The sequence below is a fragment of the Erpetoichthys calabaricus genome, chromosome 17 (genome assembly GCF_900747795.2).
Source record: "Erpetoichthys calabaricus chromosome 17, fErpCal1.3, whole genome shotgun sequence".
In the NCBI taxonomy this organism is placed as follows: domain Eukaryota; kingdom Metazoa; phylum Chordata; class Cladistia; order Polypteriformes; family Polypteridae; genus Erpetoichthys; species Erpetoichthys calabaricus.
Window position 1 is genome coordinate 72,716,503 of NC_041410.2, and position 22,158 is coordinate 72,738,660.

The 22,158-nt window shown below is 39.6% G+C and overlaps 1 protein-coding gene across 12 annotated transcripts in view; it reads right to left on the reverse strand.

The window, feature by feature from the left end:
* mef2aa (myocyte enhancer factor 2aa) overlaps window positions 1–21,331 on the reverse strand; it is a 521,886-nt gene extending 500,555 nt beyond the window's left edge. For 9 of the 12 annotated variants that reach the window (XM_051920752.1, XM_051920750.1, XM_051920748.1 and 6 more), the window contains exon 1: window positions 21,115–21,330. The gene's annotated coding sequence lies outside the window, so the exon portion shown is untranslated. Of the gene's footprint in view, window positions 1–21,114 lie in introns of all 12 variants that reach the window. The other 3 variants (XM_051920754.1, XM_051920742.1, XM_051920755.1) reach the window with 2 other exon arrangements.
* Between the last annotated feature and the right edge of the window lie 827 nt (window positions 21,332–22,158).

Consider the following 22,158-nt stretch of genomic DNA (forward strand, 5'->3'; position numbering starts at 1 on the left):
ACGTTTTTGATATTTCTCCAAGACAGAAGCAATAGCCCGTGTGCTAAGAAATATTTCTAGCACTAAAATCTAGTCTATTTAAATGCATTATTTGATTGGCCTTGCAGCTGAGCACTAAGCCTTGATTTGAAAATGATGAGCCCACCAACCTATGCAGGTCTCACAACCAGCAGGGACTCAGCAGTTAACATCAGGATAACTGACTCCATTTTGAATGAGAACTATTCAGTAAGCATTGCTCTTTGTCTGGCTCGTCTACTGTACTTACACCAATTTGTCAATGGTAAATTTACTAAGAAGACGGCTTCCAACATCATAACTCTGTGCATCCCAAAAGAACACAAGCTCCTGCACCATAAAATGTCACAATCCACAGAAGAGGCTTATGGCAACGACTTCACACAATTTGCACAATTAATCTTAGTAGCCCCCAAAGTCATAAATACATTTAAAGTACATGTAAATTTATGTTCTCTGGTCACACAAGCTCTTATTTATATTAGACTAAGAGAAGGTGCAATACCAGATTTGACAGAGGTTCTTTGACCCTACTACTCTAGGTATACAGAGATAACAGAAGTTTAAATATGCTTTTTTAGGAATGAATCAATACCTGTTTTCTATATTATTCCTAGGACACCTTTACAACACAACTCAGCTTCAAGTGCCTGGAGTGAAGTGAGTAAAATGTATGACAGCCAGCAGTAGGATCTGTTCCCACATGCTTGTACAATAAAATCCAGCATCTTAGCCATTGGGCTTTGGTGTTTGTTGAAAAATGTTGAGAATTTTCTGTAAGCATGTGGAATGTGAAGCCTTGGACACACAGTTGTTCAGTTAGACCCACCACTCCCCACCACCCCCTGCGTCCAACACTTGGGTAGAAGAATTTTCCACTAAGAAAATGGCTGAGTCATAACAGGCCTCATAACACAGGGCACGAATGCATTAGGATGTCAATGTCTTCAGGTCATTTGCTGTTTTATTTCCTTCTTGACATTTGCTTTTTACCATTTTTTTATTTCTTATGCAGTAACCCAAATACTTAGAGAACACACAAATAAGCAGTGTATGTACAGTCTTTTCTATTTCTACAAACATTTTGGGCGACCCACATAAGACTATGGTAACCAGACATCCTAATTATTAGAGGAAAGCTTAGTATGGAAGCCATTATTTAGGGGACCCAATGTGTCCTTGAAACTCATTTACTTGCGCTTTATTTTAGATTTAATCAGTTTCTTATTATAGTAACTTATGTAGAAATGCACATGTTATTACACACATGACACCTTGCTATGGTAGGCACATCTGTGCATTATATGTAGTTACCACACCATTTCACTTTCTAAACCAAAGCACAGTTGTGGGAGGCTGGAGCCTATCCCAGCAAGCATAAGGTGCAAGGCAGGAACAGTCCCTGGGCAGTGCGCCAGACCATCCCAGTGTTTAGTTATAAAATCAAATGAACATCAGAATAACCAAGAACTAACTAATGACATTTTACATGATTGTAAAGTTTGTGGATTAGGCAGTAGAGAGATAGTAATAGCAGTAGATGTAGCATTTTGTAGCTTGCTTCAGCCATTTATAGGGTTTCAGAAAGTATTCAGACCTCTTCAGTTTCTGCATACTTTATTATGTTGTTGATTTAAGTTTAAATGAATAAAGTTTCAATTTTTGACCATCAGTCTATGCTCAATAACACCAAATGGCAAAGTGAAAAATGTTTTCAGAAAGGTATGTAAATTTATTAAGAATCAAAAACTGAAATTTTTCATTTATATAAGTATTCAGACCCTTAATTCAGTCCTTTGAGAAACCCCTTTGGAAGCAATTACAGTTTCAAGTCTTGAGTGAATCTCTAAGGGCTTTGCTTGCCTGGACTTGGTCAGTTTATTCCATTCTTCATAGCATATCCTCTCAAGTGCTATCAGATTAGCTGGGAAGCGTCAGTAAACTGCCATCTTCAGGTCTCTCCACACATGCTCTGTGGGGTTTAAGTCTGGGCTTTGGTTGGACGACTCAAGCATTGTCTTAAATGTATGCTTCAGGTCATTCTTATGTTAAAAGGTGAAGTGTTACCCCAGTCTGAAGTCACAAGCACTCTGGAGAAGGGTTTCTTCCAGGACCTCTGAGTATTTAGCTGCATTCATCCTTCCCAGAATTCTGACCAGTCCCATGTCCCTGCCACTAAGAAGCACCCCCATAGCATAATGCTGCCACCACCAAGATTCACTGTAAGGGTGGTATTAGGCAGGTGATGTACTATGACTTATTTTTGTCAGACACAGTGCTTAGAATTCTGCAAAGGAGTTCAATTTTTGCCTCTGTGAGATCCGGTGGGCCGTTATGACCATACTGTAGAAACCCCAATTCCAAAATAGGGGTGACACGCCTGCCAGAGGCTCGCCGCAGCACAAACGGGTTTGCAGCCCTGACCGTGCAACATGTCCGTCGGCCACAGGTTGATCTGGGGAGTACTTTAATTGGCCAATAATCTGGCCCACCAGCCGCTGACACACAACCATGGGACCAACCTGAGCCTGAATTGAAGAAAGGAGCCGAGGCAGGATGACTATTGAAGTCACTGCTTGTTTGCTGTGTCTGTGTGTCGTGGAGTGGTAGCTCCCACTTCAATAAATATGCATGCTGTTCCTGTTTTAAGCCGAATAATAAAATTAGTTCTGATGAAGCCCTGTGAATAAGCCTCGTCTTTCGTGTGCAAGAGAGTGACTCACGCATCACGCCTCATTATACCAAAGAATCTTCTACCTCATATTCTCAGTACTTTAAATGGCCTTTTGACAAAGTTCAACTAAACTGGCCTCTACACCATAAACACTCGATGAATGGAGTGCTTTTGAAATGGCTGTCCTTTTAACAGGTTTTCCTAATTCAACTGATGACTTCTGAAGCTCCATTAGAGTGAACATTGGGTTCTTGGTCATCTCCCTAACCAAGGCCCTTCATGACCAGTTGTTTAGTTTGTCCAGACAGTCCACTCCAGGAAGAGGCCTGGTGGTTCCTAACTTCATCCATTTCATATTTATTGAGGCCACTGTGCTCTCTGGAACACCCAAAACCTTAGATATTCTGTTATTTCCTTGCCCTAATCTATGCCTTAGCAATATATTATTGTGGAGGTCAACAGAGAGTTCCTTGGACTTTATGGCTTGGTTTTTGTCCTGACATGCAGTATGAAATGCAGGGTGTTTTATACACAGGTGTGTGACTTTCTAAAAGATGTCCAATTCAGTTTGCCACAGGTGGACACAAGTCAGGTTCTAGACACATTTAAATAATAAAGGAAACACGACACTGATGACCACAGTTTAGAGTGCCATAGGAAAGAGTCTGAATTACTTGTATAAATGAAAGATTTCAGTTTTACATTTTTATTAAATTTTCAACCCTTTCTGAAAACTTTGTCATTAGGGGTTGCTGAGTGTGGACTGATGGAAAAAAATGGCAAATTTATCCCTTTCAAATGAAATGCAGAAAATACTTTCTGAATCCAACGTAAACGTCCTATAAAAGACCCAATCCTCTAGAAAGAGCACAACTAACCCGATATTTCCATTTACAACAGAGCATTTTAAAATTCTGTTTTGTAAATTATAATATAGCTGTCAGTAACATTGCTGATACCAAGGGCTTTTTTAGTACTTGGAATCCAATGAGAAGTCAAGCAAAATGATACCTTTTAATGGCTAATTGAACAGATTACAATATGCAAGATTTTGAGGCAGCTATAGATCTTGCCTGACAAAGGGGCCTTGTAAGCTTGCATATTGTAATCTGTTCAGTTAGCCATTAAAATGTGTCATTTTGCTTGACTTCTCATTGTATCCATAATACCTAACACAGTACAACACCCTAGTACTACTGGCATCCAATGAGGTAGTGTACTTTCTTTTCTTGTGTTGTTGTTGTTGGCCAAACTTGAACATTCAATTTACATTATGGCTGATGTGCACCAGTAAAGTAGCCTGTAAGATTTGTGTAGGGCCTCCTTTTAGTTCTGTGGAGTAATCTTCACATTATATGTCAGCAGTATTTAACATAAGTGAAATATGTGGATACATATTCTGATAGTACCATCACAACAGAGAATTTGAAAATAAGAAAAGAACATGTAACTGCATATACAAATAACTATGTGCTACACAATCAAGCATAAACTCTCTCTTCCCCTTTTCACCTCTGGGAAAATCTAATTACCAGTTAATATCAAAGAGAGCTGGTGAAACGTCAGAGTCATGTTTGGGTGTCTTCTGTTTGATAATGTAGGTATGGCAAGATGTCATAATCTACCACCTACTGGATTTGGTGTCCTTCCACGATATAGGTGCTAATGTATGACATCCAATTTATAATGCTCAGCAACCAATTTTTAATCCCTTTAGAGTCTGAGACACTGTTTATCCACTTGAACAAAAAATAAAATGCTCACTTAGATCACAAAACCGATACTTTTATTCCTGTAGTTTAGTATTCATTTGCACCCTCTGAGAACTCATAATTTCATTCCAAAGGCAGGTTGCCAAGACATCCTGTGGATAAGAAATAACCAATATATTTATCAAAATAGAAAAACTGCATCCAGACTGAGCCCCAAAAGGCAGAAATGTAAAATATGCTTGTGGACTTCTTTCACCTTATCTCATCCTCATAGGGGGCTACTTTCATGGTTTGTCCAATTACAAGTTCACTTGTATCTAATAATAATACCTTAATGCAACAAAACAACTTAATGCAAATCTGCAAAAAATAGGCATATGCTACTACACTCCACACTCACTTTACAGTATTAGGCCCACCTGTACATTAACACAAATAGCCTGCTCCTCCATCCTGCCAACCATGTGACTGCAGCTCAATATTCTTAGTGTGCAGATATGGCCAAGAGGCTTAAGAGTTGTGCGACCAGACAGGGGGATTCATGTGATTTGGACTGTAGTGTGATTTTTTGTGCTGTATTAGTGGCCCACATTCTCCTGGGATTTTTCACACACTGCAGTCCCCATAGTTTACAGTTAATGGTGTGAGATGCTTAAGTTCTAGGGGTAAAAACATGTTGCTAATGGCAGAAGACTGCCCATACCTATTGAAGATAACATCAAGGCCAGAAATCCTCAAATAATCGCTCTGTACAAGAGTGGTGTAAACAAGGGATTCTCTGAACACACAGCATTGGAACCTTAAAGCAGATGTACAGCAGTAGAAGACTACACCAGGTTCAACTCCTGTGAGCTAAGAGCTAGAAGATGAGGCAGCAGTGGGCACATGATAAGTAAAAGTGGGCACCTGAAGATTAAAAAATACCACCTTCCTGATGAAACTCCTTATTTGCTGCATCATGGAGATGACAGCATCAAAATTTAGGCCATACAGCATGAATACATGAATCTGTCATGCCTTAAGTCAGTGCTACAGGTAGTAGATGCACAATGGTGTACCTTAGGCTTTGAAATACCAGCTGAGAATCATTTGAATTCCAAAGCACACCAGGGTGTTTTTGCTGGACATATGCATCTCTTTATGGATGCATTTTTACTATTTTACAAATGGATAATTCCATCAGGATAATGGCCATTGTCATGAAAAAAAAACATCATCTCAAGCTGGTTTCACAAACAGTGACTTAAATCCTACAGACCAACTTTGGGATGAGGTGGAGGAGAAAAGCTGGGATGAGGAGGAGGAGCTGCCTGTCGTGTCACGCAAGTGCATTGAAGGACTCTCTCACAGGCTCTGTTGAGGTATGTAATAACCTGCCGGAACAAGAGGGGGCACTGCCACTAGAGGGGGCACTGCCACTAACCTTGTCTTCTTTTTCTCACTCTGCAGTTGTGAGAGAATGTTCACTTAGCCCCACCTCTTCCAGTCCAACCAGCATACATCCTGCACATCCCAGAAGGAATGGTAACTATGGCCTGACAACCTTAGTTACTTAGTTGTTACTGTACCCCAGACCGGGGAGAATTGCTGTGCCTTTTTCATTCCAAGTTTCTTTTCATTTTTTGTCAACATCTTTGGACAAATAAAAAGGACTTTCCAGTTGGTATCCTAAAAATTCACCTGTTTTAAGTCTGTCACTGCTGTACCTGACCACAGTGGCCAAAAAATCCATGGGAACTGCTTAATGTATTGGAGTCAGCAAAGACCAAAATCCTTAATGAATGTTTCCAGAACCTCAAGAACTTGGGCTGCTCTAGATGGAAAAGCAGGTTCTACACAGTTTTAAACAGGCTTGTCTAATAAAGTGGCCACTGAGTATTAGTCAAAATGTAATGCAGTTTTCAATTTTCATAATGATGTCAAAATTTAAGAATGTCTGCGAGCAAAAGTAATAAACAGTGTACACATACAGTAAAATATTCAGGCACTTTACACATTTTGTTATGATGCAGCCTTTTACTAAAATTATTTAAATTCATTTTTTTCCTCATCAAGCAACACTTAAAACAGGAGATTAGTTATTTTTGCAAATATATTAAAGATAAAAAACTGAAATATCATATTGACACAAGTACTCAGATGCTTTGCTATGACACTTGAAATGTGGCTCAGTTGCATCCTATGCTATCGATCATCATCGAAATGTTTCTACAGCTTGTTTGGAGTCCACCCATGGGAAATTCAATTGAATGAACAAGATTAAGAAAAGTACACAGATTTCTATAGCCATGAGGTCAAATGAATTGCTTACAGTGCTTAGAGGCAAGACTGTGTTGAGGCACAGATCTGGGGAAGGCTACAAACAAAATTACAGAAGCATTGAAGGTTCCTAAGACCACAATGGCCTCCATGATTCCTAAAGAAGATGTCTGGATCGAACATTACTCTTCTTAGAGCTGGCCGACCAAGTAAGCTGAGCAATTGGCATAGAAGGGTCTTGGTAAAAGAGGTGATCAAGAATTTGATGGTCACTTTGGCTGAGCTCCAGCGAACTTTCAATGAGGTTGGAGAAACGTCTAAAAGGACAACCATCACTGCAGCACTCTACTGATTTAGGCCTTATGGCAGTGTGGCCAAACGGAAGCCTATCCTCAGTAAAAGACACAATTAAGCCTGCTTAGAGTTTGCAGAAGGCACCTAAAAAGATTCTCTGGTCTGATGAAATAAACAAAGAGCAGTTTGGCCTGAATTCTAAATGTCAAGTCTGGGGGAAACCAGGCACTACTCATCAGTGGGGCAATACCATTGCAACAGTGGTGGCAGTATCTTGCTGTGGGGTCATTTTTCAGTAGTTAAGGGAAAGCTGAATGAAGCAAAGCACAAAAAAATTTAAATAAAATTGTGCTCCAGACTGCTCCGGACTTCAGACTTGGCACTAAATAAAAGATCTGAATATTTGTGTCACTGTGATAGTTCAGTATTTTATTTTTAATAAAACTGAAAAAAAGTTCTAATTCCTGTTTTAGCTTTGTCATTCTGGGGTACTGAGTTTTGCTTGATGTAAGGGATAAAAAATGAAATGATTTCAGCATAAGGCTGCAACATAACAAAATGAGAAAAATCTAAAGGGATCGGAATATCTTTTCAGTTCACTGTATATGATATATTGTTTAGCAACAGTTGTATTTTTAGCATATTGATATTTTTCAATGTTCTTCCTGTTACTGTGCTACTCCATTTGATTATTTTTTTGTGGTTTACACTAAGATTTAATTGGCTTTACTGACGTGTTCTTTTTGGTTGAACATTTACTGTGGTCGACACTCCCAATTATAGACTGCGTGGGCTCACCTCATGTGATACTTTACTTAACCAAGAATAATTTCAGTCAGATACTATAGTCTGCAGAGTGTGAATTCATTTTCCCATCTGCTTCAAGGTTTCTACAAGAGTTACATTTGGGCCTCACTGTGGCAAGTAATACAGAGACAGCCAAAATGACTCAGACAACAGTGCTGTTTATTCCTCACAGTGTTTAAAATATTTAGTCATTTAATATTTTATCTGGAACCTGGTTGTGTGTATAGGTTTATTTGCTCAGATTTCTTTCTTTCTTTCTTTCTTTCTTTCTTTCTTTCTTTCTTTCTTTCTTTCTTTCTTTCTTTCTTTCTTTCTTTCTTTCTTTCTTTCTTTCTTTCTTTCTTTCTTTCTTTCTTTCCTCCCTTCCTTCCGATTCGCTGTTTTCAAAATATGTGGGAAACTGTTATACAGTTAAACAGCTTCACTCGGTGGTTGATGGGTGTCCACAAGGTGACACTGAGTGGTCATGGGTAACTTCAGTGCAGCCACTGGAACTGACAGGGCTGGCTATGAGGATTGTCTTGGTCCCCATGGGTCTGGTGACTGTGGTGAAAGTGGCTCCATGTTCCTTGACTTTGCAAAAAGTCAGGGGGTGCGAACAGCTGAATCCTGGTTCCAGCACCCAGAACCGCATCATTGCACTCCAATACTGGTGGTGCGGTGAAGGAGATCGATCACATCCTCGTGGGCAGATGCTGGAGGTTCTTGCAAAACTGCAGGGTCTACAGAAGTGCCCAGTTTGTGGATTCTGACTACAGACTTGTTGTTGCTACTCTTAGGATCCAGCTTAGGTCCAGTAGGTTATCACCTACTAGGAAAATGAGCCTGGACTTGGCCAGACTCCAAGACCAGGCTGTTTATAATGAGTTTGCACTCAGTTTGTGTGAGGAACTTGCAGATTTGGGTACGACTGCCAATCCTAATGTGATGGGACAAGACCCTAAAGGTTGTTGAGGGTTGTGTTGGTGTTACTGGTGTTCCCAGAAGGAGGTGTTTCATCTCGCAGGGCACCCTGGATATCATTGAGAGGAGTTGCAGCGCATGGCTCAGTGGCAACTCTGGTCTGTACTAGGAACTGAGAAAGACGGTTGCGAGGGCTCTGAGGGCAGATAAAGAGGCGTTTGTTATAGGAATCTGTGAGCAAGTGACACACCATCTGTGGTCTAGCGACCCATGTCCTGTTTACAGAAGAATCGAAGCATTACGCACATCCGAGTCTGTTCCTTAGAGAATTGCAGTCAAGGGCGGCTGATGGAACAGTCCTTACGGATGTCACTGCAGTTGTGATCCACTGGGCTGGCTACTTTGAACAGTTTCTCAAAGCCGATCTGGCTAGGACGTTGGATGTCTCGGGTGTCCATGGTTCTTGAGGCTGATCCTCCATTTAGCTGTGAACCACCCAATCTCACTGAGATTGCACAGGTGGTGAACCAGCTGAAGGGGGAAAGGCTGCAGGGGATCTGTGGTATCCGGGGTGAGCTTCTCAAGGCTTGTGGTAAGGCTGTCCTCCTGGTATTGCAAGCAATCTTTGCTTCCATTTGGGAGACTGGCATCATCCCAACTGACTGGAAAACGGGACTTGTTGTCGCTATCTGGAAAGGGAAGGATGATCGCCTGGATTGCAGCAACTATAGGGGGATAGCACTGCTCTCGGTGCCGGACAAGGGCCTTGGTAGGGTCATCCTCAATAGGATCCGTGATCACTTGCTCACTTACTAGCGACCGTAACAGTCTGGTTTTACGCCTAAGAAGTCTACCATCGACTGCATTCTAGCACTGAGGGTTCTAATGGAGCGCAAACTCGAATATCAGCAGAGTTTCTGACCATTTTAATACTCTCATTGATTTTCATATGTATTACCTGGATTTCATCTGTCACTCATGAATTCAGATATTTCATTGATGGCAAAGGTATATGTGTTTTCCCTGCATACAGTGGTTCAAAAATGTATTCATCCTGATCAGACGATTTTATTAGAAGTATTGTAAATCATTTTCATCTTCAATTTGTTGTGGAGATATTGTCATGTTTTGTCACTATTTTTTTGCATTCCGCTTAGATTTTGAATTGTTGAGAATTTGTTTATGTCAGTGGCTATTTAGGCTGATGGCTATTTCTATGGCTTAAAATTGTTTTGTACCATCTTTTACACCATTTTTATTTTTCATGGATGCTGCCGTTAGCTATTCTGTCATTTTGGTTACAATCTGATTGCACTTGTGTGTGATGTCAATTAAGTGATGGGATAGAAGGTCACCATTCTGTCTCATCACTATTCATGAAAGTGCCTGTGTTTATGATTGTATACAATTCTCTGGTTAAAGACTTTTGGCTACATTATTCTTCAGCTTTAGAACTAGACAATAGAACTCTCAGTTACAATCCTTGCTTTGATTAACAGCAACATCTCTTCTTTCACGCCACTTTTTACCTTTTTCCCATTCTAATTAATTATTCAGCATTACAATATCTGCCTTTAGTATATTATTGATGTTGCACCAGCTATATCATGCCCTGCTGCCCTCCTCAAACTCAATACAGAGAAGTACTTTGATCAGATGAATTGGGCCTGTCAATGGTTGTACTCTTTACTACTGCAATTCTAACATCTTGCTCACAAACTAAAAAAATTCCCAACCTTTACTTTAATATATACGTGCCAGAAAAGGTTGTCCTCTCTTCCCTTTACTTTTTAATCTCTCTCTGGAGCCACTTGCTTTTGCCTTCCACAAATCTGATCTTGCCTTTAACTTGTTGACAATATTCTGCTTTTCTTAGGAAATAGAGCATCAGATGTTTGACATGTTCTGAAACATTGACTGAATGTAAGATAAACTGAAGCAAAACAACTCTTCTCTCCTTGAATCATTTATGCCAATAGGCAACTGTTTCTCTACCCACCTTGTTAGCAACTTCATTTAGGTTACTTGGTTTGGAGATTTCACCCTGGTTCAGAATATTGCCACATCCATGTGTTTTGAGAGGGATTAGGGACTTTCTCAAATACTGGATTACTCTGCATTTATCTTTTCACATTGTTTTCACTTTCAATTATTAAAATTAATCTTGTCCCCTGTTTTAATTTTGTTAGGGCCATGCTTCCCCTCACTCCTCTCAAATTCTGGACTGATGTTCAAGCTCTCCTTTCCATGTTACCTCTAAAACTTTAAAGGACCTTCCATAAAGCATTTGAGCTCAGCTCGAGATAAGTCTGAAGTAGGTGTGCCCCTTCGGACTTAAAGCTTTATCACTGGGTGTTTACTCTTCAACTGCTATGTTTTTTTAGTTTACCTTTCCTTCTACTCCCCTATCTCCATTTTCTATTGAGTATAATTTAATCACTCTCAGTCCCATGTCACTATCACTTTTTCCTCGTTTAAATTGTAACCCACTTCATAATTGTTCCTCCTAAGGGCATATTTGAGATTCAAGAAATTTAGTGACATTTTTGAATGCTAGGGACTTCTCCTGCTACATTTATTGTGTTCAAGGTTTTCTATCTCTTCCACCTGGTGATTTTTCTACCTCCAGCTAATATAAGTCCTAAGAACATGTAGTGTTTCATTGTCTTCCTCACTTCCGCTTGCTCATTCTGTGAAATGTTTTGCTTCTTAGAAATTAGTCTTCACACTTTACACTATTCTGTGTAAACTGTGTCTGGCCCCTTTACCACTCTCCTGTGATAGAATAATATCTCTCTGGTCTCCAAAAATCCTAATCATCAACACATGTAAATTCATAAACCATTGATATCTTACCCCATAAAGTTACGAGACCTGCTCCTAACCCTGTGTAACCTATGCTTTATTAATATTCATTGCTCCTTTGTCTACATGTTCTGGGACTGTCCTCCTGTTGTTTTATTCTGGACGTTTGCTTCTAAATCTTTTCCTAAGATTCTATTTTGGAACGTTCTTCTAGCTAACGTTTATTAAAGTATATCATTTTATACCACCAACAGGTGTAGTCACAGCCCCTGGTATTATACAGTATATGCTGTAATAAGCAAAAAAGGTTTGACTTTTATTTCATTTTAAAACCTAGTAATAGTCTATAGAGTGTTGTGTGTAGCACTGCTACTTCTCATCTCCAATCTGTGTGAGGTCTCCTGTTTTCCACAAGTCTGTGTGTTTTTCTCCATTTTGTCTGGTCTTTCTTCTGCACCCCTTACGCATAATGCTACCATGATAATCTCTGACTAGTGTGATTCAAAACTTGATGATGTGCATATGCATTTGTTGCAAATTGTTGTGGAGAGTTTTCATTTTTAATTCACAATCCAGCTGATTTCCTTTAATAATTTATTTCAGCACAAAATGGTATGGTCAGAATGAATGGCTTTTTTTACAAGCAGGTTGTGGAGTCTCCAGTTGTGGCAGAATAGAAACAAAGTCTTTCAAAAGAAGCATTGGTAACCAATCACTATTTACTAGGTGAAATATGGTGAAGCACAATAACTCAGCTTGGTATGGATCACTGATTCTTCAGATTTACTTTTACTTTCATATACAGTATGTGTTGGTGAATTTTTGGGTATAATCTGAATGCTGCATTATCACATCAGCAAGCTGTGGAGGAAGGCAGCATGGCACATGATACAATCTTTGTCATTCCTCCTTCTGATTATGCTTTGTATTCTCATTAATTAGGCTAAATTGGAGTAAAATGCAAATATGGCCCATTGAAATGAATATTCACAAAGAGAAGGTTCCTTCCTGTAAAAATGCTATTTTACTTTTTAGCATATTTCTTGAATGTGCATATATTATCACCAGTATCTGTCTGTGGATGAGGTATCTTAGACAACAATGAAATGCTATCGATAATTTTGTTTGCATTGTACAGAGGTTATATTCTATTTTTGAGTTCCACAGCTAGTCATTGCCCATGTGTAGTTTTCCCTTTTTCCCTGCTGGGTACTCTGGTTTTCCTCCAACATGTACAAAGTTGGTGTGAGTGGGCCCTGCGATGGACTGCCTCCCAGGCTGTCTCCTGACTTGTACCCATTACTGTTGAGCCTCCCTGTCGAGGGATGTTCTGGCCTCTGTGGCCCTGAGGTGTAGGTGGGTTCTCAGAACTAGCTGAGAAAAGACTGATAAATATAAGATCAAGAATAAACTCATTCTGTTTGGAAAGCCTTCTCCCTGTTCTCTCTGATTACTCTGGTTTTCTGGCCACATGTCAAAGATATTCATGTTAAGTTAACTGGCAAATGTAGATTGGCAGGTGTGAGTGTGTGAGTGAATACTCCTTCTGATGGGCTGGCATACCATCCAGGATTGCACATTACTGAGTGAACGTTTCCCTTTGAAAACCTATACTAGAATCAAAGGGTTTTAAAAATACATTAATGTTGTGAGAGGGTAGAAAATGTTGTGGACAATCACTTAAATGTATATTTCCCCCATAACAATTTACTTCCAGACTCTTCACAGACTGTAATCAAGAGCGCTACAAATCTGATTCCAAAAGCTGCCTTATATGTTGAAGTGCGTCATTCTTCTCACACTCCTGATTGGTAGATGTTGTTAACTCTCTTAGATGTCCTCTTTCATATCTGACTCAGGAACCACGTGACTGACTGGAGAATTTCTCCTTCAGTTCTCCGAAAAGCCAAGCCCCTCTTAAAAATATCATTCCCCTGCCTGGCATTCCAGATTCTGGAGCACACAAAGAGAAATAGCAAAGTACTGGGCCATCTGGCAGCCAGAGATTAAAGGGAATAAAGCAGACTTTCTAGCATGGAATTCCTGCATATACCAAGTCACCCCTGTTTATATCACTCATCAACTAAGAAATGCAGCCCCTCTCACATGCTGTTTGAAGGCTTTCTTTAAAGCCCAACAAAGCTGGAGATGATCCATCAACTGGAAATAAATACATAGAGGAACACAGCATTAATAAATACACGGAATGACACGGCTTTAACCCAATGCCCTTTGAAAAATGAGGGCTTTTTCATTTATTCTTAATTTTATGGCTGCCTCCACAGATCCACAGTAGGAGCAAAATGAAGGGCTCTAAATTTTGTCAAGCAGAAGATGCCGAGGTATATGCATTTAATTAAAGAGCCGGATCATGTCAAATGCTGCATGGAAAATATGTTGAGGACAACTACGGTTAAACCATGACCATATTTATGTGGCCATCATAATGGTGCTTTTTTTTGGTAAATTGTAGCTTTCATGACCTGCTGGCACTAACTTTGTTATTACACAGCTCGGATACTTTCTTTGTTTTATAATTGATGTTTAAAAGTAGAAAGCAGAGTTCTGCATTAAGAACTGCTTTCATTCTTGCTAGATTTGGTCTTTATGTCTTTTCCTTTTTTTATGAACTGACATATCTCACTGTTGAAACTCAGTACAGTGTCTGGGCAGGGCACAGTTCAGCACAGTCAGAGAGCCTGCACTTCTCTGAGTATTGCCTTCTCCTTGTACCTGCCATTATGGACTCTGTCCAATTTTAAAACAGAGAACACTGAAATTTAGGTAACTTCAGGCATTCATTAAGGAAGGGAGAAACAAACGTTACAAGGTTCAAATCCATTAATGGGATTTGAGAGATTGGAAATGGATGCAGACCCATATTAACTGCATTTCACTTTTTTAGCCATCATCCCATCATCATATTATTAATGGTGGTATTGTAATTTTCACAGAATACAGTGAAATTATTACTTGGTTTATGTTTTTACTAAAGGCAACTTATAAGATCATTATTCATTGCAATTATTTACATATACTGGATGTCTGCTGTATATATCAAAACACAAAGATCTGTGTGTCCAGTTCCTCATTGCTCAGTTTGGCTTTTGGTGTGAGTGAAAGAGAAAGTGTGAGTGTTAAACACATGAGGATGAGTAAAGGTGGATTCTGAGACAGTCACCTTCAAAGATGTAAAGTATAAAACAGGACCGGAGGCGAGAAAGACACCTCAAAAATAATGAAGCAGGCTTTATGAAAAAAACAAAGGGAGTGCTGGCGAAAAAAGAGGTTCAGACACACGCAAATACAGAGGAAAGGCACTGAAAGTACACATGTGGCAAAAGATAGCAACTATTTTTAAATTATTCTGTTATTAGTCTTCAACAGGAACTGTGGCTTACTCACTCATCAACAAAACATCATTTCCTGTTTAGCTAAAAAGCTGAAATTTGGCAGGATGGTACATCTAGGACAGTAGGTATTGGCTAAGAAAGGACATTTTAATATATCAATATGTAGGGTTTAAAAAAACACAATAGAAAAATGAAATACCCCATAATCTAAAAAATGTCTTGATTTGATTGAAATTTGATGAAGTTGTACAAAAAACTAAAAATTAGCCAACAAATGTTTCTTTATTTGTTGATATTTGTTATTAGTAATGCTGCAACAAGTGGGACATTCTAATGCACTGCATTCACCATTTTGTCAGGGAGCTGACAATGATTTCACAGAGAAATGATGTGTGTTGGTTTATGCAAATGTAGGCTGTCTGCAGAAGCAAAGTGAGAGGAACAAAGTTTGTTGAAACTTAAAGATGATGCGTTTAGCAAGTACTTGCCACATGTTGTGATTGTAAGTGTAATCAATTTTACGTTGCTGAGCCAGTGAGAAAGGTTTTTAATATTTATTACTGCTCCATCCCTTCATCTCAGTTGCAGCCTTATGCAAATATCAAAGTGAGGACTACAATTCCCATCAGCCAGTGCACTGCTTGCAGACAATTTCATCAGCACTCAAAAAGTTTAAATAAGAGCATTGACAATCGTGCCATGGCATCAAAAGTAGCAACTGCTGCGTTTTTTCCCTCAGCCACTTTGTGATAATAGATTTTATTGACTTGCTGGATTACAGAGTTTATCTTAGAGTTTTTGGCCTTGGGGCCCAGTTTTACATTTTTAAACTCCTTGGCTACCTACAGACAAGCATTTGAAGTGTGTGTATCTAATTAGTGAAAGGAGTGCAGTTAGAAATGGGGAAAACTATTTCATAGTTGATCACTTTGGCAACAATAAATCTGAGATAAACTGATTACACTACTTTTTTAATATAACCTTGCATTTTTGAAAAAGCCATCACTGTTGCCTACCTGCATATTGTCATTAAGCTGACAATACCAATCAATAATCAGTATTAAACACTTTTTGAAGTTAAAAAACAAAGGGAAAAACCACTACAAATTAACGGATGGAGCCCAGTCATGATTGAACAGAATGAAGACGATTTTTTCTATAAGTGACGGAGATGCTGTTTTTCAGAATGTGATAAGAAAAGAAGAGGATGAGGCTTTTGGTGAGTAAAAGTAATTAGTAACTTTTTTTTTGTTTATTCAAACCCACTGTATATTGTAGAACTACTAAGTTTAGGCTTTGATGCTAATGGAGACTTGAGATTTTTAATAGTTTTGGACTATGAATTAATCAACTTTAAATCATCTTTGTAACATTACCGAACATATAGATTTATATATATATATATATTACAGTGGATTCAGACCTCTTCACTTTCCACACACTTTATTGAGGTGTAGATTGAATTTTAAAATGATAACTTTTCCATTTTTGCCCTCAATGTACTCTGAATAACCCATAATGATTATGCGCAAACATGTTTTCAGAAAGGTTTGCAAATTTACTAAAAATCAAAACCAAAAATATCTCATTCATATAAGAATTCAGACCCTCTGCTGTGGTCAGGTGGTGAGGAATATATTAGGGCAAGGAGACAAAACCATTTCTATAACTTTGAGTGTCCCCAGGAGCACAGTGGCCTCTACAATTCTTAAATGGAAGAAATCTGGAACAACCACAACTCTTCCTAGAGTTGGCCTTCTGGCTAAACTGAGTAACTAGTACAGTATTACATATGTGCATCCTGAAGACAATCTCAGGGTTCATTTATTAACTGTTACACTCTGAGCTTAGAGTTATGCCCTGTTATCTAATGCCTTATCTCTTTTACCCACTACAGAAAGGATGACTGATGTCACTTACAGTTTCTTCCCCCCTGAACTCACTCCTTTTGGCTTGTAGACATCATAACTGGCTCCAACACCATTTTAGGTGCAATATGAAGACATTTTGTGCAACATTTGATTGATACTATTGTTTTTCTTATGGGACATTACAATATACAGGGATGACTACAGTGCCCCGACTCTTTTTGACTTTTCTTGGGTCTTCTTACTCTAGGCAAGAAGGGCTGTGGTCAGAGAAGTGAACAAGAACCCAATGGTCACTCTAACAGAGGTCCAGAAGTCCTCTGCTGAGATGGGAGAACCCGTTTGAAAGACAGTCTCAGCAGCATTCCATTAATCAGGTACTTATGGTAGAGTGGGCCAAACACTTCCTGTCCAGTCTAGTGGAGCTTGAGAGGATCTACCTGGATGATTAGGATAAGCACCGAATTCCAGGTGTACAACAGCTTGTAGAGACTTAGCCAAGAAGACTTGAAGCTCTAGTTGCTCTACAAAATACTGAATTAAGGGTTTCAGTTGTTGAGTTTTAAAAAATTTGCCAACCTTTCTGAAAATGTTTTTGCTTAGTCATTATGCATTATTGAGTAAAGATTGAAGAGCAGAAATGGAAAATTTATCAATCAAAAAAAAAGTGTAGCGGTCTGAGTACTTTATTAATCCACTGTAAATGTATATTAGGGTTGGTAAACAGTTACATTTTTAAATCATGATTAATCATAACATTTCATCCAATTAGTCTCAGCTAATCGCATGGTTAGCCAAGATGGGTTTGGTTGCACAGTCATGTCCAATATTCTCTAGTGAACGCTTTCACTGCTCAAACTGTGAACACTTGTGGCTTTTACACACAGTGCCTATAATTAGTGTCCACTCCCTTGGAAGTTTTCATATTTTTATTATTATGCAAAATTGAATCGCAGTATTTTATTTGTTATTAATTTAGATCACTTTACAGAGATGTTTTTGACATTTAAGAGTCCTTTTCTGCTGATCTGTGTCAAAAAGCCAAACTAAATCCACTGTGATTCAACATTGTAAAATGATAAAATGTAAAAACTTCCAAAGGTAGTTAATTACTTTTTTAAGCACTGTAAATCATGTATAGATGACACGATTGTCCCACAAGAAGGAAAAGTGCAATCAGATTGACTTCTGTCAGCCTTTTATCTTCAAGCAGTCCGATGCGAACCATTTTTCAATATTGATAGCCAATGCTTTAAATTTTGTTTCATTCACAAACATGGACCCAGTTGTACATTCATAGTTTGTAGTCTAGCATGCGTTTTGATGATGTTAGTTTTTAGAAGTGGCACGTTAGATATACCAAAGACATTTTATTTCTGTGATATTTAACATTAGCCAGCACTAAGTTTACAAATATCAACATGTTTGTCCTTTGAACCATTTGGGAAAGTTTTAAATCCAAAGCAACCATCATAAACTTCATCTTTCTCAACCATTGTTAAATGACTAGTCTTGATATGAAGGAGTGTGGAACAACACATGTGTTAAATCAGATTAAAGAAGAAAAAGCGTTCTAGATTTGAAATTATTCACATGTATTAATACTTTTACCTTTGACAAGCCTAATATACTTAAATGTCTCGCTCCAGTCACTTAAAAGGCAGCTTACACACATTTAGCTCCAGTCATGCAGTGAGCTGAACTTGTAGTCTCCAGTAATGTCCCCGTGTCTGACCCACTACACCTCACTTCTTGCCACATATTTAATCACTCATTATTTTGTATAATCCTTTTCACAGTTGGCTTTCTTTCATGCAAAGCCGCTTATATATTCCAAATCAAAGTCAATCAAATAATGAGTCCTATGTGTGTATAAGCTGATAGTACAGGAACATCAAAAAGTAAAAAAAAACCCATCTCTAGTTTATGCAGTGCTTTCACAGTGACTACCTTACTGGGATGTACTTTTACCAGTGACATTTCCAGCTTAAGACTACCAAGCCTACATAATTTCTTCCTCCGTCCATTCTTGTATATTTTCTGAACATTTGTCCTCTGACCAAAACTTGGAATGAAGCTCACACATTACTGTCTCCTAACTTGTTCATCAACTCTTCATGTCTACAGAAGTGTCCGCAATACAAGCAGGCCGTTTTCTTCAGCTTAGTCATGGCTCTGATAGCTCTTAATGCAAAATAAAAAAGGAGCGTGTGTACTAATCTGTACCCTCATCCACTACCCTTACAAAATCAACTTAACTTATAAACTGAGTGCCATGGTGACATAGAGGTTAGCAGCTCCGACAGACTGGGTTTAAATTCCAACACAGTCAACGTCTGTGCGGAGTTTGCATGTTTCTCTTCTGTCTGTGTGGGTTTTTTCTTCTCTTACTCCAGTATTTTCTTCCATATCCCAAAGATTTGCAAGTCAATATTGTGATATAGTGGGAGTGCGGGAACCAAAGGCCTATGCAGGGTCTATTGAGAGTATCCTGTGCTACTGCCTCTGCGTGTGGTTTTCCAGCTGTACAACAGCGCAGAGGAAAACACTTCAGCGGATCATAAAGACTGCCCAGGCGATCATTGGCTGTTCTTTACCCTCTCTGGATGAACTGCACAGCTCTCGCTGCCTCAGGAAAGCGGAAAACATCTTAAAAGACTCCTCACACCCCGCTCATGACATGTTCCAACTGTTGCCATCAGGCAAAAGATATAGGAGCATCAAAACAAAGACTAAGAGACTGAATAACAGTTTCTACCCTGTTGCTATTAGGGCACTGAATGCCACCTAATCACCTCCAATGCAGCAGTGCAGTAGGTGACATCTTGTGCAATAGTGTTTCATGTGCCATAAGGTCTTATGTTGAATGTTTGTGTTCTACCTCATTTCTTCTTATCCTTTTGTTATTATATTTATTTATATTTTGACACCTGCGGTGGGTTGGCACGCTGCACAGGATTGGTTCCTGCCTTGTGCCCTGTGTTGGCTGGGATTGGCTCCAGCAGACCCCCGTGACCCTGTGCTCGGATTCAGTGGGTTGGAAAATGGATGGATGGATGGATATTTTGACACCGCAGGGACTACACCTAATTTTGTTGTATTTGTTACAATGACAATAAAAATATTCTAATTCTGAGCTCCTGCCTTGTGTTCAGTACGGCTCTGACAGGCTCTGGGACCTACAACACTGAACTGGATAATCTGGACATATGAAAACCATTCTCAGCAAGTTTATGTAATTAGTTCAGCATAAAGAGGAAAAAATGTGTGGTGATTTATTCAGCATCTCACACACACACACACACGCACGCACACACGCACACACACACGCACACACAAACACACACACACACAGAGTGAATCTGGGACCCCAGAACTCCAATCCAGCTCACAAAGCTATAGACCTGCTGACACACAGGTCAACAACTTAAACACATCTACGCTTACTCAACTAAGGGAGCTTCACTTCAAGTAATAAATGCAATCCACACCTGTGGGACAGACCCTTTGTGAAAACCAAAAATTCACATTTCTTTTTTTTTCTTTAATCACCTTGAATTTTCAACATTTTCACTTCGGTAGACATTAAGGAAAGGAGCGTTCAGCATCACACAACAAGCTTACATAGTCAGGTTTCTCAGATTCAGCTTCCCTCGGCTGCTGTTTTGTTGGCTGGCAATGTTTTTTATTTTTAATTTTTTCATTCTCCCATCATCGCGGATGATTTCTTAGCCCTTGCGTACAGACAATAATTACAACAAAACAGCATATTATTCAGACTAGATTGGCTTTGTCAGTGGGAAATATGCACAACAATTAAAAGCACAGCAATTGTTTCTTTATCTAATTAGTATTATGTGTGTTTTACAACTGATAGTCACACTGAGATTAAGCACCATTAGCTGAGCCCCACTGAAGATGGCTATGATTACCTGGAAACAATGTTTGCTAATAATATGTTTCTGGGCTCATTATGTCTTACAAGAGATGCTCGACTTCTCTGTGATTAAAAAGAAATAAATAAATAGCTTTCTTATGTGCGTTCATGCAGAGCCAGAATCGAGCAATTTGCCTTCCCAGCCCAGCCAGGCTTGCCTGGACCCAGTTGTGCTGTGCTCAGCAGCTCCTAACCTGCGGGGCTTGGGGTCGTTGAATTCCTCCCACTCCAGCACATGCAGGATCTGCGGTACTCCACCAACAGCTGCGGCCTTGAGCTCTGCGTTAATCAGAAAGCAAGTGCTGAAAGGCCCCCTTCAAGTTTTACACCGCAAGGCACTGACTGCCAGTACGGTTTGTGCATCAATGCCTTCAAAATTCCCAGCTGCCCATCAGTTCAGCACCGGGAAAGCTCTCATATGGAAACTTGCCGGTGCTCTTACTTGTGTAGGAAACGCCAACCTCGTGGGTGCAAAATGTCTCACCTGTTAACCAGCTGACACGAAGGACTTCCCAGAACCTGCTGCCACTGTGGATGGAGCTCGTGGAGTTACGTGATCCAGTCCCAGCCACGGGCCCCCCACCCCTCTCTCTCACTGACTCTTCAACTGCAAAGCCAGACCAGCTGGCTTTGGATTGCTTCCTCCTCGCCCCAGAGAGGGACGATGTCTCAACCTCTGCCTTCTCCCTCTCTCGTTCTGCCTTTCTGTCTGGGGGGATCAGGGTGACAGCAGCTCGAAGGGTGGGATCCCAGATGCATGGAGTTATCTCGGGCATGCGTTGTTTGACAGGGCTTGGCTGAGAGGGGCTGACTGGAGCAGCCGTAGCTGTCACTCAAGCAATCAGAAGGATTTATTTTTATTATTGTTAATATGAAGCAGAGAGAGAGGGGTGAACAACGGCAGTGGAGATAAGTGAGGACAGATGCCCCATTTGGGGGATGGGTGACTCTTGGCATTGATGCCAAACCAAATAGACTTTTTGTATTGGGCATTACCACCACATTGCACCACACTGCTTAATCCAAGGAAAAGATGAATGGGCTGGAGAAAATGCTAGAAAAAAGGTAGAGGTACATTCTAGCTTGCTTTTACCTTCTGTGCATAGCACTAATCAATGGTCAGGCAGCCAGGAGTCATGATGTTCATTGGCTTTGGGCTAATTTGGAGTATTTTACTCATCTTGTTGGTTGAATTATATTTTTTCATTCTTTCACATTATGTTCCTCATCTACCATTGCATTTTCTCATTGCTTAAGAAAGTATCCCTAAAATCTGAGTAGACCTCGTAACTTCCACTCTAACAGGAACCCCAAAAAAAAAAAAAAAATCTATATCCAGCTGGTCCTCCCATTCCACCTAACACTATCTCTCCCAAAGATCATCAAACAAAATCTCCTCATTTTGCACACTCATCCTTTCACAGGAGCCTCTTTTCCTAACCCTCCCTTGATCTCTTTCCATCAATCACCTAATCTATACAACCCTTTCGCTTGCAGCACAGTTCAGAGTGGAGAGCCATGTTCTTTA